The following is a 16,711-nucleotide window of genomic DNA, read 5'->3' on the forward strand; positions in this document are numbered from 1 at the left end:
AAGGGCATGATGAGTGACTTATAGAGTGTGGGTTTCGTACGTCGAGAGAGAACTTTACTCCTGAATTGCCTACTCAGTCCAAAGTAGTAGTGATTTTCCGTTGGATTTCCATGCAGACATTATTATCGGTATTAATGTTGGTTTCCAGGTAAACGAAATTCTCTATTTTCTCGAAATTATAACTGTCAACAGTGACGTGGGTGCCAAGGCGAGAATGTGCTGACTGTTTGTTTGGTGACAGGAGATACTTCGTCTTATCCTCGTTTACCACCAGACCCATTCGCTTTGCTTCCTTATCCAACTTGGAAAAGGCAGAAGAGACTTCGCGGTTTTTGTTTACGATGATGTCGATGCCATCGGCATAAGCCAGCAATTGCACGCTCTTGTAGTAAATTGTTCCTGAGCGGTTCGGTTCTGCAACTCTTATTTTCTTCTCCAACATCAGATTAAAGAGGTCACATGAAAGGGAGTCGTCCTGTCTGAAACACCGTTTGGTGGCGAATAGCTCGGAGGGGTCTTTCCCAATTCTGACAGAGCTGGTGTTATTGCTCAACGGCATTTTACACAGCCGTATCAGTTTGGCGGGGATGCCTAATTCAGACATAGCGGCGTATTGGCAACTCCTTTTAATACTGTCGAAAGCTGCTTTAAAGTCGACAAATAGGTGGTGAGTGTCGATCCTTACCTCTCGGGTCTTTTCCAAGATTTGGCGTATTGTGAACACCTGCTCTATGGTGGATTTTGCAGTCCTAAATCCACACTGGTAAGGCCCAATCAGTTCAGTGACGGTAGGTTTCCGTCTTTCACACAATACGCTCGATAGGACCTTGTAACCTATGCTTAGAAGGCTGATCCCGCGGTAGTTGGCGCGAATGGCGGGGTCGCCTTTATTGTGGATTAGGCAGAGCACACTTAAATTCCAGTCGTAGAGCATCTGTCATAGTCAGGCGAAGGCACATCGACTGGGGGCTAGGGTTCTTCTTTTCCACACCTTTCCGTGCTGCTACCATTAAGTAGGGAGGAAAATTGTTCCCTCCATAATTTAAGTACGTTCTGAACATCGGTAACTGGGTCGTCATTGTTGTTCTTACAGGAGTACGCCCCGGTCTTGAAACTTTCCGTAAGTCGCCTACCTCTCTGGTAAAATTTTCGGGCATTCTTCCTGTCGCTGGCTTGAAATCAAGCTCTTCGCACTCACGTATTTCGGCCTCTCTCTTTTTATTGCGGCAAATACGTCTCGCTTCCCTCTTCAGATCTCTATAGCGGTCCCACATAGCGCGCGTTACGCCCAAATCGCAGCGTGGCCCTGTAGACGGCATCTTTTTTCTCTGCAGCTTCCTGACATTCCTCATCGTACCAGTTGTTCTTTCGGGCTCGCTGAAATCCGACTACTTCTTCTTGTCCAGACACCTTTCCTATAATCAAAGTTTCTATAAAATCTAGTTCAGACATCAACCTCGTCGGTAGATATCATATCAAAGAACATAAAATTAGCAACACTAGAGGTAGATGTCTCCTCAACGGAAGTAGTTAAATATTTAGCAACCGCATTATTATTACTACGCCTAAAAATATCCACTAGGCTTTAGCGGATCGGCACGATACGCCATTTCTTTAAATGAAATTAATTGCTGCTATATGGATGCACATAGTATGTACATATCGATGGCTGATTGGAAGATCGACCTTTCTCGGCAGCCAGTTCGAAAACGCCCTAACTCAGAAAATTTTTCAACAACGCCCTACTTCAGAATTTGATTGAAGAACGCCCTATTTCAGAATTTTATTGAAAAACACCCTATCTCAGAATTTGGCTGAAGAACGCCCTATCTCAGCTGCCGATTCAAAAACGCCCTAACTCAACACATTTTCAATGTATTTTCAGCCGACACATAAAGCGCTTTGACCAAGTTCGCTGTCATTCAAAACGGAAGCATAAACCAAATTTCAATACGCTCAGAAATTCAAAAGTGTATTGACTAGGTTTTGTTTTCAAATCGGTGTTTTATTTCTCACATCGGTTAGAAAACAGGTATAAACTCATCACTCATTTGACGCGTAGTGAAAAAAGGCTGGTTTTCGTTATACAGCCCGTTTTAAATTTGAATTGTTATTATAATAAATTTGAATTATTGTTCGCTTCTATTTCGGTCAATCATGCAAATTAATTATTTGAGAAATATCGAAAGTAAACAACATGCTTTTTTTTACTTTTGAATACGAAGGCGCTATAAAGACACAGGTATAAACTTATGAAAAAAATATGTGTTGAGTCAAATCGGTTTATTGTAAATGCGGTTCTTACATTGGTATAAACAAGGTATGAGATAGGGCGTTTTTGAACCGAATTCTGAGATATGGTGCTTTTCAATAAAATTCTGAAATAGGCGTTCTTCAATGAAATTCTGAATAAGGGCGTTCTTGAAAAGTTTTCTTAGATAAGGCGTTTTCGAACTGGCTGCCGAGATAGGTCGATCATCCACTCAGCCATCGATATACACTAGAGGGCTGCATGAATTTATTCAAAGCGGCTTATGAATTATTCATATACAAAACGAATGAATGATTTTGGCATCAAATTTTTTCGAATTTGAGTAAATACCTGTTCTGATATATGTGTCCAAAATGTATTCAACAAAGTGTGATTGAATTTGACATTTCTCTCAGAAGAACCATCCTATAAAGCCAAATTGAAAAATTTTTTTCTGAATTTTGAATCGTTTGTTTATATTTTTTGGCATAATAGTGCCTTAAAAGAGAGCCGACCTGAGTTGTCAATCACACCTTGTTTAATACACCTTGTATGTGTCGACATTACAATATTCAAACAAAGTTAAAATAAATTGAATTGAAATAAATTACAATTTTTTCTTATGAATATCTATAAATATTTAATCTATGCACATATGTACAAACATACATATGTATGTATGTATGTATTGCTGCGTTCCTATCAAGGCATAACAAGGTAGAAGTGATTTCGACATTTCTCTCTTTTGAACTGCGACTGAAATGTCAACTCTTAACCCTATACTATTCAAATTTTTTTTTTTATATAAATTTTCAATTGTGAGCTGTGCGACTGATTTTAAATACATAATAAAATGAAAAGGAATTGCGAGCGGTGCGTTGTGTTTGTCAAGAGCCTGGACAACAAACTTGTGCGTTATTTTAAACCTTCGAATTGTCAAGTGAAGCGACAACGGTGGGCAAATTGCTGCGATGTTTCATTAGGAGACTCTTCACGTGTGGTCGTGAATTTATTTGTTGTCTATCGCAGCCGAGTATTTCTAAGTGGACGCGTTTGGTCCCAGGTGCAGGATTTATCATACCGAATATGAAAAGAAAATCTCCCTTTCATATACATATGTACATGGATAGGCTAAATTTCAATTAGTAGTCTGATAAAACCTAAACCAGTATTCCTTGTTGACATAAAGAAACTGAAGGTAATTTTTAATAAATTTAATGCAAACGAAATTTCGAATAGCAAAAATTTAATAGCTAAATTATTGACGTTAAGTTTTGATGTAAATTTAGAAGAATCAAACTTTTTTTAATGTCTAATATACTTTAGAATTAAGTATTTGAATAAAAAAATAAATGCTCAAAAACATTGGGATAGTAAAAGCAAGAAAATTTTCAAGACGATTTTATAAATGAGTGTGTTTCATTTAGTATGTAATTTTGTGTAAGTATGCATTTCCACATTTACATTAAACAGAAAATTCAATAAATAAAATGAAGCTGATTCTAATGAGATTTTAAATATTTTCATATTTACAAAAACTTTCATTTCAAAGATGTTGAGTTCTATCAAATATGGTAAATGCATAACAAAGGGTCAATTTCTTTGTTTACATTTTTGACATTACAGTCAGGTATGAGAGAGCTCGACTGAATTGTCACTTCTACCTTGTTGAATATGCCTTGGTTCCTATTATAATACGAACAAACTTGTTTATAGAAAAAACTTTTACCGACATGAGTTCGAATTATTTTGAATGTTTTCCATTCATTCTTTCACATTCTTCCATTTGAAGGTAGAAAATTTAAAACAAAATGTGTATTCATAACTTACAAAATTCCAAACGCTGAATGTTTTGTATGTGAAGTAAAATATTCAAATCAACTGTACTGTTTTGGCTAGAAGTTTGAATGAATTCATGCAGCCCTCTAATATACATACTCATGTACACGCATGTTGAAAGAGAAAATAAATAAAAAGTCAGTTTGATAAAATATCGTTGAATTATTTTAAAATCGATTGCAAAGTTTTATACAGACAAGACTAAAAAGTAAAAAATAAATAAAAAAAAAAATCTTTTTAATATACCACGCTGGACTAAAAAGTAGAAAGTAATATTTCTCAGTCCCATAGAATTTGTTTTGATACCCAGTACGGGAAGAAACTAGTTTAAATATCGATGTTCAACTAGTTTTTGACCCACCAAAACTAGATGAAGATCTGACTTTTTTCCTTGGAACGAACTGTTGACGCGATTTCCTAGGCATCAGTCAATAATCCGACTCTGCATTTGCTTTCAACTACTTTAAAACGCATTTGGCTTAAAGCACTTTAAACTCAGTCGTTTGACTATGCTTTCGTTCTGCACCTCACAGATGCTTTTTCACAATTAAGAAATGTCGAAATTAAAAATTTAAAATTAAATGTTCGGCCTAATGAGATTTGAACATGGACATTATTGGCCGCGACCAATTGTAGCAAACATTTTTGCACGCTCAACTACAGCCAGACACGTAAATAATTCAAATGTTCAGTTTGAATTGTGTGCAAGCAGCAAACCGATTGTCCGACTCTGCATTTGATTTCAACTACTTTAAAATGCATTTGGCTTAAAGCAGTGCAAATCCAGTATGTTTCATTTCATGCTGAAATAGTTAATTGCCTACAGTAAGATGATTTTACAACTAATATTGAACTATTTGCAAAGATATGTATCAAAAGTGTAAGCATTTGGTTTATCTCAATGAGGCTGCTAGGTGATTATACATCAATTTGAAGTTAGTTGCTGCATAAGTAGAAATAAACTAATTTTTCTGAGGTAATTGGCTGATCTACGCCGTACTGGGTAATTTTTTATTTTGAAATTTAAGCAAAAGTCATTATAAACAATTTAAGAGATTGAAAATGGAAAGCGTGGGGTGCATGAAATTGACTTGAAATGATATGAAATGTAATATACATACATATGTATAAATGTGGTTATATGAATATCGATCGCTTAAAACTGATCTAAAATGTATACTTACGCTGTAGAAATTTTAGATCTATGTTATGTAGTTTGACTATTGAATGGAAGACTTAGGCTTAGTTGCTTCATCGTCACAATCATGATGCAGCGATTACATGACGACTACACTTTCGCAAACTCGGTCGTGATATTTCAATTCATTTGGCGTCTAAAAATTCACTTGGAGCAGCTATTTTCTGCAATTTTTAAAATATGGACTGTGCTGCAATAATTCTAGACATAATTTTTCAGTAATATCTATTCTTTTGCAATTCGTCATATTTTATAGTTAAAACTCTAACGTTTATTGAATTTTATTGCAATTATCCACTTTTTAATAATTTCCACAGATTGCATGCAAAAATACTCATTTTTATGCAAATATTAACTTTCTCACTAATTTTCCCCCATAACATGTAAACAAACAATACGTGCACAACGATTAGCAAACGACGTCGTACTTATTCGTTTCTGCATCTTCTACGATTTGTCGATAACTAACCGATAACGGCAAATGTGCAGATCTCCTTTGAAATGCATGTGCTCTGCTCAAAATTTCAGGGCGAGAAGATAACGCAACTATGATTGGACGACAAGTGTGCAGATAGCCTTATTGTAAATTAAATGTAATGGTTTGTATTGCATGCGCTTCACGCTTTTCATTTTCAATTTCATAAATTGTTTATAATTACTTTTGCTAAAATTTCAATTTTCAACTGAATGTGAAATAACACCAATTTGCTTTATTTCATTTCTCGTTGAACAATAAGACCAACTTTTAAACTTAACAATTGAGTTACATTTGACAAAAAGTAGTACATGAACAAGTTAAATGGACGGATTTGTAAGTATACAATTTTGAAAAAGAATTATAATAAAATGGCACTACTTCACTGCTGAAACTGCTTTTTAATGTCTAAGTAATGGGAATTATTGCGTATGGTGTTATTGCATGCACCTTTATTATAATAATAATAACTAATAATATAATAATAAAAATTTTAAAAATAAAATGTTAATAAGCCGCAATAAGATTGACAAATACATATTTTAAGAAGAGCCTGCCTGAAACTATACAATAAAGCAAATAAGCAAATGGATGTATAGAGTTGACAACAACAACCACGCTGTCAAGTTTAAATAGCGGCAAATCAGCGGCACTTGATAGTAGTTGGTTGAATAAGGAAAATGAATTAGCAACAAGAGTTAACGGGGTGTGCATAGCTCAGTGGTTAAAGGCTCTGTTATGCATACTTGGCATTGCTTGAGAGTTGTCACATAAGGAATCTGTTAAATGAGCTTCGCGTGTAAGCTGTTACCCAACGCACAGCATTACATACGTAAACGTCTGTTGGTTTTTGATTTCTACGTAAAAATGGTATAGCAGTGCATGCAATGCCAAGTATGCATAACAGAGCCTTAACGCTTCTGACTTTGCACATCGATTACGCAGGTTCGATCCTTGCTGAAGTCTAGAAAATAAAATTATAGTTTAAAAAACTAAAACCTCGCTATTATAATTTTCATCAGGTTGAGAATATAAATCGCTGCATCTTTTAGGCGCATCAATATTACATATTTACGTCCCGAGCTAATATACGGGAGGTAAAAAATAAGTCTGATGAGGAGATGTGGTGATCTCCGAAATAGCTGCTATAACTTCTACCGCTTAGACTTTGTTGCTTTTTCAATTTTCCTAATAAACAATCGTGGTACAAAGCGCAATAAAAATATTTACAACACTGAAAGACTAGCTAACGACGCGTCTTCATAGGCGAAAATTATTGCCTATCATACACTGAAAATATAATCTGCGTAAATATAACGTAAACTTGCGTACATCTTACGAAAATTTTCGTCATTTTGAGCCCCGAAAGTTTTCGTTGATTGTACAAAACCGTTTTCGTAAGACATCAGATCTTAAGTGCATTTTACAAACGTATTCGTACTATTTACTAACGAATTTCGTACTATTTAGTAAAGACTTTTGTACTATTTCTTTATTTTTTTTTACGAAATTTTTGTAGACTGCGCAAAAATAATTCGTATTGTTAACGAAATAATTTTCCAAAAATCTGCGGTTGTTTCGTAGAATTTGCGATTGCTTTCATTCGCCAAACTGTAAAAAACATAGTACGAATTATAACACAACACTATTATTTTGTTTTATCCTTAATTTTAAGCGTTTTTGTTTAACAAAAAGTTTTGCGAAAACGCTTAACATTAATGATTAAAATATAATGAAAGTTGTGTGTTATAATTTGAGCTGTGTTTTTTTATAGTGTAAAGAATAAAAGCAATCATACATTCTACGAAAGAAGTGCAAGTATAACTGTCGTAAATAATAAGTTTTACCTAAATTAATAAAAATGGTTATTCTACCTATAATACAACTTAAGTCTTTTATTTATATGCATACGAATAGGTTCTATACTACATATTTTTTATTGCTTAGCGTTCATTCAACAAAAAATTTTGATGAAAAGTGTTAAATTATGAAACTCAGCAAACCCTTACTTTCACTTTCTTAAACATTATAATATTTTTTTGTGGAGTTACTTAGCAGATTCGCAGCTTCTTCGTTGTTTGTTTCATTGACGACTATAAATTTAAGGAAAATTATAAGGCGTCTGAAAGGCAAAATCTTTCTCTCGAATACTCCAAGAGCAGCGTCATCGGCTGTTGCCATTGTCCATGCTTCTGCGCCATATACCAGCCAGTGTTGCCAGAACTTTCCGGGCCAACCGGCTAGATTGGCAAAAAAACCGGCTAAAAACGGCTAAACTGTTTCAACTAAATTTCACATGTTTTATTTAAATAAATCATAAGTAGAAAGACTAGTTCTTGGGGAGAAGTTGCAAATTCAAGCTCGAAAAAATTTTGGCGCAAAAATTTGCAATTAGAAAAAACATATGAATGTGGCACATGGTTGCATTTTTTGTCGACAATAATTTGAATAAACAGGTTCGTCAAATTTAAAAATTTACAAACTTGACCAATTTTTAATAAAAAATTTAAGTAAGGGCTTGTTTACTTAATTAGTTTAGTTAATTCCGCTGATTTGAAATGTACTCGTAACGCAATCTCAACCAGAGTCGATATAGGAAACGCGACAGTTAGTACGGCAAAGAAATTGAAACGTATGTTGAAGAAAGTCGGACTAGCAAGAAATATACATGTAGATCCTGTTTTTCCCCCTCTGAAAGAATTTTAAAATTATATACAAATCTCTTATGTTTGAAATGCAACCGTGGGCACTAGCTGGCAGGGAAACTTGCAAGTTCCTGCAAATTTGCGTTCGTGCAGAAATTTGCAAGTTTCTCTCTTTGAGAGAGAATTTGGGAGCATTTTTTCTTACTAACTGATATTTTGAGTGATAATTTTCGCTGGATTTTCGACGAACAAACCTATTGTCTTCCTAGAGAGTTTTGCTTTACATAGAAATTTGTGCTCTTTTACTTTCATTTTTATGCATTTCAGTGCTGGTTCTTTTAATTCAAGTTGGCCTTCGGTTTTTGGAATTTAAATAAGTTCTCAGGAAAAAAAGTTAGTTTAAATAAGGCCATATGTGTACATAGTGCTTGAAAATATCCATTTTTCCCTTGCCTTAAAACTTTAAGCGTGGGCAACAATGATGTTTTGTAATTAAGGCAGAATTAAATATACGCTATCTGGAAAGACAATATCTGTAGCATTTATTCTCGGTAGTATATCCAAACCCAAACGCCTGTTAAGCATACAGTGATACAATTTGTTATTTTCTAAGTTTGCGAATAAAACTTCACACTTAAATTTTAGTCATTGATAACAAATATTTTATGAAGAAAGTCCCCGTTACGGCCTTCTTTAGAAAAAAAAAATTTTGTTTAAAATAAAAATAATCAAATCGGCCCAATTTTATACAACCCTGCCTCCATGATAACGCTAGTAGCCATTTCTAACAGATTTTGGGTCGCTTAGTCAAAAATGGAAACATATGTATATATTTGAATTTTAAGAAAACAAAGAAATAGCAAAATCGGCTAAAAACGGCTAATTTTTTTTTACAAAACGGCTAACAAATCGGCTTCCGGCTAAACCGAAATTTCTCCGGCTGTTTGCTATTGCAACCGGCTAAATCTAGCCGGAAAACGGCTAAAATGGCAACACACGGCGAACATATCCGCGCACATGCGCGGCTTGCGGGTCATGTTCGTCGTTTGTAGAGCGGTTTGCAAGCATGCTCGCCAAAAATCAAAAAATTTTGATTTTCAGCGAGCATGCTCGTCGTTTGTAGCGTGGTTTGCGAGCATCGCATTGGAAACAAAAACAACAACCTCATTTTGTGTTGATGCTTGAAGTGTGCACATCGGCGGATAAATGCATCCAAGCCATGTTCTTTAATTGAATTTTTGATAAATGAGGCTAAATTACTATAAGTATATGTATGTACGTACATACAAGTAAAGTATAAATAAATTTAAGTAACACATACATAAAAAAGTTAAGTTAAAAGCATTGCAATTGCATCATCCGCGTCTTTCCTTCCATGTTTACGCTTTGAGTACAAAATCACTTATGAGCCGCTCGCCGTCTGTAGCAAACGACAGCGAGCATGTTGGCGCATATGTGCGCGCAGATGTTCGTCGTGTGTAGCCAGTTTTAGCTGGCGCTCTTCGTATGTGAAACACACATTTGCTCAGAGAGCGCTGAGCATTATTTAGGGGTGAGTCACAAGCATGAATATGTTCCGCTCTCAAACCAAATCGTGATTACCTCAACCAGTGTTGCCAGAACTTTTTGGACAAACCGTCTAAATTGGCAAATAAAAACGGCTAAAATGTTTCAACTAAATTTCACATGTTTTATTTACATAAATCACGAGTAAAAAGACTATTTCTTGGAGAGAAGTTACAAATTCGAGCCGAAAAAAATTTTGCCAGCAAGAATTTGCAATTAGGAAAAACATATGATTGTGGCACATGGTTGGATATTTTGTCGACGATAATTTGAATAAACAAGTTCGTTAAATTTAAAAATTTACAAACTGGAGCGATTTTAAAATGAAAAATGTAAGTTAATAGCTGTTTACTTAATTAATATAGCTAATTCCAATGATTTGAAAGGTATTCGGCAAAAAAAACCAGAGTCGATATAGTAAACCCGACAAAGAAATTGAAGCGTATGTTGAAGAAAGTCGGACTGACAAGATATATACACGTAGATCCTGTTTTTTGCCCCTCTGAAAGAATTTTAAAAATTCTATACAAATTTCTTTTGTTTGAAATGCAACCGTGGACACTAGCTGGTAAAAAACTTGCAAACTTGCGTTCGTACAGAAAATTGCAAGTTTCTCTACATGAGAGAGAATTTGGGAGCATTTTTTCTTACTATCTGATATTTTGAGTGATAATTCTCGCTGGATTTTCGACGAACAAACCTATTATCTTCCCTACAAGGCCTTTTCAGACTGACCGATTCTCAATACACTCAAATAGAAACCAATACACATAAAAACGCTATAAAAATTTCCCTTCAATTTTAAGGCAGTAAAACAACGACCTTAAGTTAACATCAACCGAGGCCATATGTTGACAAGGCATGCAAAATGACAGTTACACAAAAGAACTGGTGAGACTTTTCAGAAATCCCTTCAATTCTGATGTAAAATATGATACCAAAAGACTGCAGATCTCCCATTTAGATGACCGGTCATATAACCGGCAGATGTCTCGTAGGATTCCCAGAGAGTTTTGCTTAACATATAAATTTGTGCTCTTTTATTTTCATTTTGATTCACTTCAGTGTTGGTTCTTTTAATTCAAGTTGGCATTCGGTTTTTGGAATTTAAATAAATTCTCAGCAAAAAAGTTTGTTTAAATAAAATACATATGTGTACATAGTGCTTGAAAATATCAATTTTTTCCATACCTTAAACCTTTGGGAGTGGGCAAAAATAATGTTTTGTAATTTAGGCAGGATTGACTATCTGGGAACACAATATCTACATGTGATATTTATTCTGTTTGTTGGCACTATATCCAAACACAAACTCATCTTAAGTGTCTTAACAGTGAAACAATTTCCTATTTTCTAAGTTTGCGAATAAAACTTCACACTTAAAATTAAGACATTTATAACAAACATTTTATGAAGAAAATCCCTTCTTCGTTTAAAATATCGGCCCAATTTCATACAACCCTGCCTGGCATGAAAATTTTCTCCACGATAAGGCTAGTGGCCATCTCTAACAGATTTTCGGTCGCTTAGTCAAAAATTGAAACTTATATACATATTTGAAATTTAAGAAAACAAGGCAAATAGCGAAATCGGCTAAAAACGGCTAATTTTTTTCTGCAAAACGGCTAACAAATCGGCTGCCGGCTAAATCGAAATTTCTCCGGCTGTTTGCTATCGCAACCGGCTAAATCTAGCCGGAAAACGGCTAAAATGGCAACACTGATACCAGCACAGGCATGATGAGTGAGAGAGCACACTCCTGAATTGCCTACTCAGTCCAAAGTAGCACTTATTGGCAAGTGTGATTCTGCGTTGGATCTCCATGCTGACGTTATTATGCGTTAAGGCTGGTTCCCAAGTAAACGAAATTCTCTACTTTTTCGAAATCATAACTGTCAACAGTGAAGTGGGTGCCAAGGCGCGAATGTGCTGACTGTGTTTGTTGACTGGAGATACTTCGTCTTGTCCTCGTTTACCACCAGACCCATTCGCTTTGCTTCCTTATCCAACTTGGAAAAGGCAGAACAGACTTCGCGGTTTTTGTTACCGGTGATATTGATGTCATCGGCATAAGCCAGCAATTGCACGCTCTTGTAGTAAATTGTTCCTGAGCGGTTTAGTTCTTCAGCTCTTATTATCTTCTCCAACATCAGATTAAAGAAGTCACATGAAAGAGAGTCGCCCTGTCTGAAGCCCCGTTTGGTGGCGAACGGCTCGGAGAGGTCTTTTCCAATTTTGACGGAGCTGGTGGTATTGCTCAACGTCATTTTACACAGCCGTATGAGTTTTGAGGGGATGCCAAATTCAGACATAGCGGCGTATAGGCAACTCCTTTTACTGCTGTCAAAAGCGGCTTTAAAGTCGACAAACAGGTGGTGAGTGTCGATCCTTTTCTCGCGGGTCTTTTCCAAGATTTGGCGTATTGTGAATACCTGGTCTATGGTGGATTTGCCAGGCCTAAAGCAACACTGATAAGGCCCAATCAGTTCATTGACGGTCTGCTTCAGTCTTTCACACAATATGCTCGATAAGACCTTGTAACCTATGCTTAGAAGCCTGATCCCGCGGTAGTTGGCGCGAATGGCAGAGCACACTTAAATTCCAGTCGTCGGGCATGCGTTCATCTGACCATATTCTGCATAAGAGTTGATGCATGCACCTTACCAACTCCCCGCCACCGTACTTGAATAGCTCAGCTGACAGGCTGTCAGTTCCAGCAGATTGGTTTTTTCAGCCGCGTTATTGCTATTCGTACCTCGTCATAGTCAGGCGAAGGAACATCGACTCCGTCATCATCAGCTGGGGGCTCGGGTTCTTCTTCTCCACAACTTTCCGAGCTGCTACAATTCAGTAGCGTGGAAAATGTTCCCTCCAAAATTTAAGTACGTTCTGAACATCGGTAACTAGGTCACCATTGTTGTTCTTACAGGAGTACGCCCTGGTCTTGAAACCTTCCGTAAGTCGCCTAACTATCTGGTACAATTTTCGGCCATTCTTCCTGTCGGCCAGCATTTCAAGCTCTTCGCACTCACGTATTTCGGCCTCTCTCTTCTTATTGCGGCATACGTCTCCCTTCCCTCTTCAGATCCCTATAGTGGTCCCACATAGCGCGCGTTGCGCCCGATAGCAGCGTGGCCCTGTAGGCGGCATCTTTTTTCTCTGCAGCTTCCTGACCCTCCTCATCGTGCCAGTTGGTCTTTCGGGCTCGCTGAAATCCGACTACTTCTTCGGCGACGGTACTTAATGAGCGGGAAATGTGGTTCCACTGCTCGCATATGTCGGCTCATACATGTACTTATTTAAAATTTCATGAAGTGTTGAAGTTTGCGGTTGAGTACGGACGTGTTCTTCATTCGCTCCATAAAAATTATATATATCGTGTAACTAAATATATTTAACCGTCGGCCGCTGTGGTGTAGTGGTAAGCAATGCGCGCTTTCACTCATTAGCACCTGGGTTCAAGCCCTGGTCAAAGCAACATCGCAAAAAAAAAATATAGAAAAAAAGTTTTTTCTTACCAGCGGTCGTCCCTCGGCAGGCAATGGCAAACCTCCGAGTGTATTTCTGCCATGAAAAACAGCTTCTCATAAAAATACAATCGCCGTTCGGAGTCGGCGTAAAACTGTAGGTCCCTCCGCTTTGTGTGACAACATCAATGCGCACGCCACAAATCGGAGGAGAAGCTCGGCCAAACACTAACATATGTGTAAGCGCCAATCTATTATTATTAAATATATTTAACCATCAAAAGGCACACTAAGCTATTATTCGGGTTTTGTGTCGTCGCGAACTGCCCTCAGCAGTATAAAAAATCAAAGTGTGATGGCGAAAAATACCTAAATAATTAATAAGACATTGTGTGTATCAAAATAAATGAATTATACAAAACAAGAACGGTAGTTAAGTGAGAGATGAGTCTCCAAGGCGCTCCCCTACAAGGGCGTAGGCACTCATTCCAAAGCGCAAACAAAAGAAATGCCTATTTGACAATAGGAGTGTACTCGTACGCCCAACTATCTGAAGTTTTAGAAAACTTTTACTGGTTTTGCGTTCTCGTACCCAAAAAACTTGCAAAGTAGGGGAAATTGAGAGAGCAAAATGTGAAATAGAGCTGCAAATTTCTGCTGGAAAAAATTTTCCCAGCTAAAACTTGCAAGTAAGAAAATCAGCTGATCACAAACACATGTTTGTAAATAAACAAAAGAAAATATGGCCTTTTTGAGTTATTTATTATTAATGCTAGTATACAACGAAAAAGTGAGTAAATTTAAAAGCACAACGTTTGTTGAGTTTGTTTTTCGTTAATTTGCCATTAATCTCCAGTTTGTTTACTTTAGTGTGTGCTGACTATTGTTGCCGTATGACATTTTTCGTTTGAACCATAATTTTCCTTTAAATATACCAAAATAGATTTAAATGCAGCATGCTAAATGTTTTTTTGCTGAAGTTTTCGGTTTTGGTAGGTTGATTGTTGAAATGAAAATTTTATAATTTTAAAGCTGCATCTGTGCCTATATCTATTACATTTTTTTTTGGATCAATGATGGGTGTTTGGAGGAGATACTATTGTTTTTGAATGCATCACCATGTGATATCACAAATAACTATGAGAAAAATAATTTATTCATTCCGATGTAATTAATTTGTGTGTTTAAAAGGGGTTTTCTTATCCAAAACTATTCAATTGTATGAAATGCCAAATCGGGGGAAAATGTACCTAGCAGAAAATAAATTGCCAAATTAATCGCCAGTGGCAACTGTGCAAGTGATCAGCTGTTTCGAAGGTTGCAAGTTTTTGCAAATTTTGCCTTCTCGTACTTCTGTTGATATTTCGTCTCTTTGAGAGCGAATGCTGCTAAATTCTCAGAACTTTTGCTGCTGGAGTATTTTGCCCTCTCAACCAGGGATGCCGTTTGGATCTAAACAGAACCAATTGGATACATGTTTAGACGAATTTTTGCGAGATACTTATTTTTTCCGATCACTATAAATGTGGATACTTTTTTAAATTGGCCAAAATTTTATATTTTCTATAAAGTTTTTTTCGTTTAAAACTCGATTTTCATTAAAGATAGTAGAAAGCATTACGTTTTCTAAATGTATTAAAAATCCATACTTAAGCGTTAAAGCATTTTATTTTTTGTGAACGAAGCAATGAACATATGAAGAGATCTCACCAAAATAGGTATAAGCGCAATTGTTTTAATTAGCTATAAAGGATGCTTTAAGCAAAATCTTAATATATATATAAGGTAAGTATATACTTTTTCTGTAGTAATCTCTTTCATATCACATATTTTCATTTCTTAATTTAAAAGGAAAGCAGATATCAATGTAGATTAAAATACTCTGTTAAAAAAGCTAAATTTGATTTATTTAAGGAAATTCGTGTGAATTTTACTGAAAATACTTTAAATACACTCTAAAAAAAATTTGTTTATTTGCACATATTAAGAGAGGTAACCAATTTCCTCTTTTAATGTGTGCAAATTTGCACACCGTGTAATAAAACTTCACATTGCCTGTTTACTTTTACATACCACATTTGTCGCGAAGAGCAAAATTACACATTAAAAGTTTAAAATAGAGTAAATGTGAGCCTCTATGTAGTGTTTATTATTAGTAGGAAATGTAGTTTTAGTTTGAAAATTTTTGCAATTTTAAACATTTTATACGTGTATTTATGTATATATTTTAAAGATCTCAAGTTCAAAATCAAATCCTAAACATTTTATGCGTATATTTATACAAATTCTTGTTGAAAAATAGATACTTTTCAGTAGTAGTTTTACATGCTCTTTTTAGAGTGTACAGGTACAAATGTAACATATTAATTACCATTTATTATACTTACTTTGCAAACTACTTATGCACAAAAAATGTAATTTAAAAATTGAAATTACAAATGTTTGATTTTATGAAAAATAAAAATATATATACATATATTATATACATGTATTCCAAGTCCTTAGGATGGGTTAAATTATGTCTTCTTGAAAATTTTTGGTTTTCTTACTGGATACATTTTTGGCTTGGCCAGTGATTCATTTTCTTGAGACGGCGCGGCAACACTGCTCTCAATACGAGTACACACCTAATTACTGCATGCAGCCCAAAAACCAAAACCAACAACAACGCTAAAGAAAACTCTTATACTTCTAGCCAGGGTGGGCAAAAACTCGGAGCTCGAGCGAGCAATATCCTACTCAATGCCTCGCAGACAACGAGGCGCTCGCAGCTCATACTCGTAGCAGCAATGAGGCGAGGCACGCAAAGTTTGGCTTGCTCGGCAAACGAGCGAGCGCTGCTTCCTAGCGGCGCACAGCTAAATGGGGTCCGTCCACAATATGCATCTCAGTATATCCAGTAACAAAAACTGTGGTGAAGTCCTTTATGGGGATAAAGTTTCCAGAGGTGAAATTTTAGGTAGCACACAATTTCTTACACGCATGGTTGCTTTTCAGCACTCATGAAATAAACTTAAGAAATATTTGAAAAAAAGTTCATATAGTACATTAATTTTTGAAAGAAATACCATATAATGTATGTACTCTGGTTAATAATATCAAAAAATTTATTAGAACCACCGTTTAATGTTATATTTGTTACAAATTAATATTGCTGCCCCGAACGCTCTGCGAATTGCCACTGAATAATAGATTTACTTAAAATTATATCCCCGGTCCTTGTTCTTGCTGTATCGCATCGTGGTGAATTCACATTTCTCAGAAATTTGA

At 35.9% G+C, this 16,711-nt stretch overlaps 1 protein-coding gene across 2 annotated transcripts in view; it reads right to left on the reverse strand.

Annotated features, from left to right (window-relative positions):
• Positions 1 to 16,711, reverse strand: part of LOC118735223 (peroxisomal acyl-coenzyme A oxidase 3) — a 144,984-nt gene that overhangs the window by 21,872 nt on the left and 106,401 nt on the right. The window lies entirely within an intron of this gene.

This window comes from Rhagoletis pomonella, unplaced genomic scaffold (assembly GCF_013731165.1).
Source record: "Rhagoletis pomonella isolate Grant_MI unplaced genomic scaffold, Rhpom_1.0 Rhpom_scaffold_00003, whole genome shotgun sequence".
Classification (NCBI taxonomy): domain Eukaryota; kingdom Metazoa; phylum Arthropoda; class Insecta; order Diptera; family Tephritidae; genus Rhagoletis; species Rhagoletis pomonella.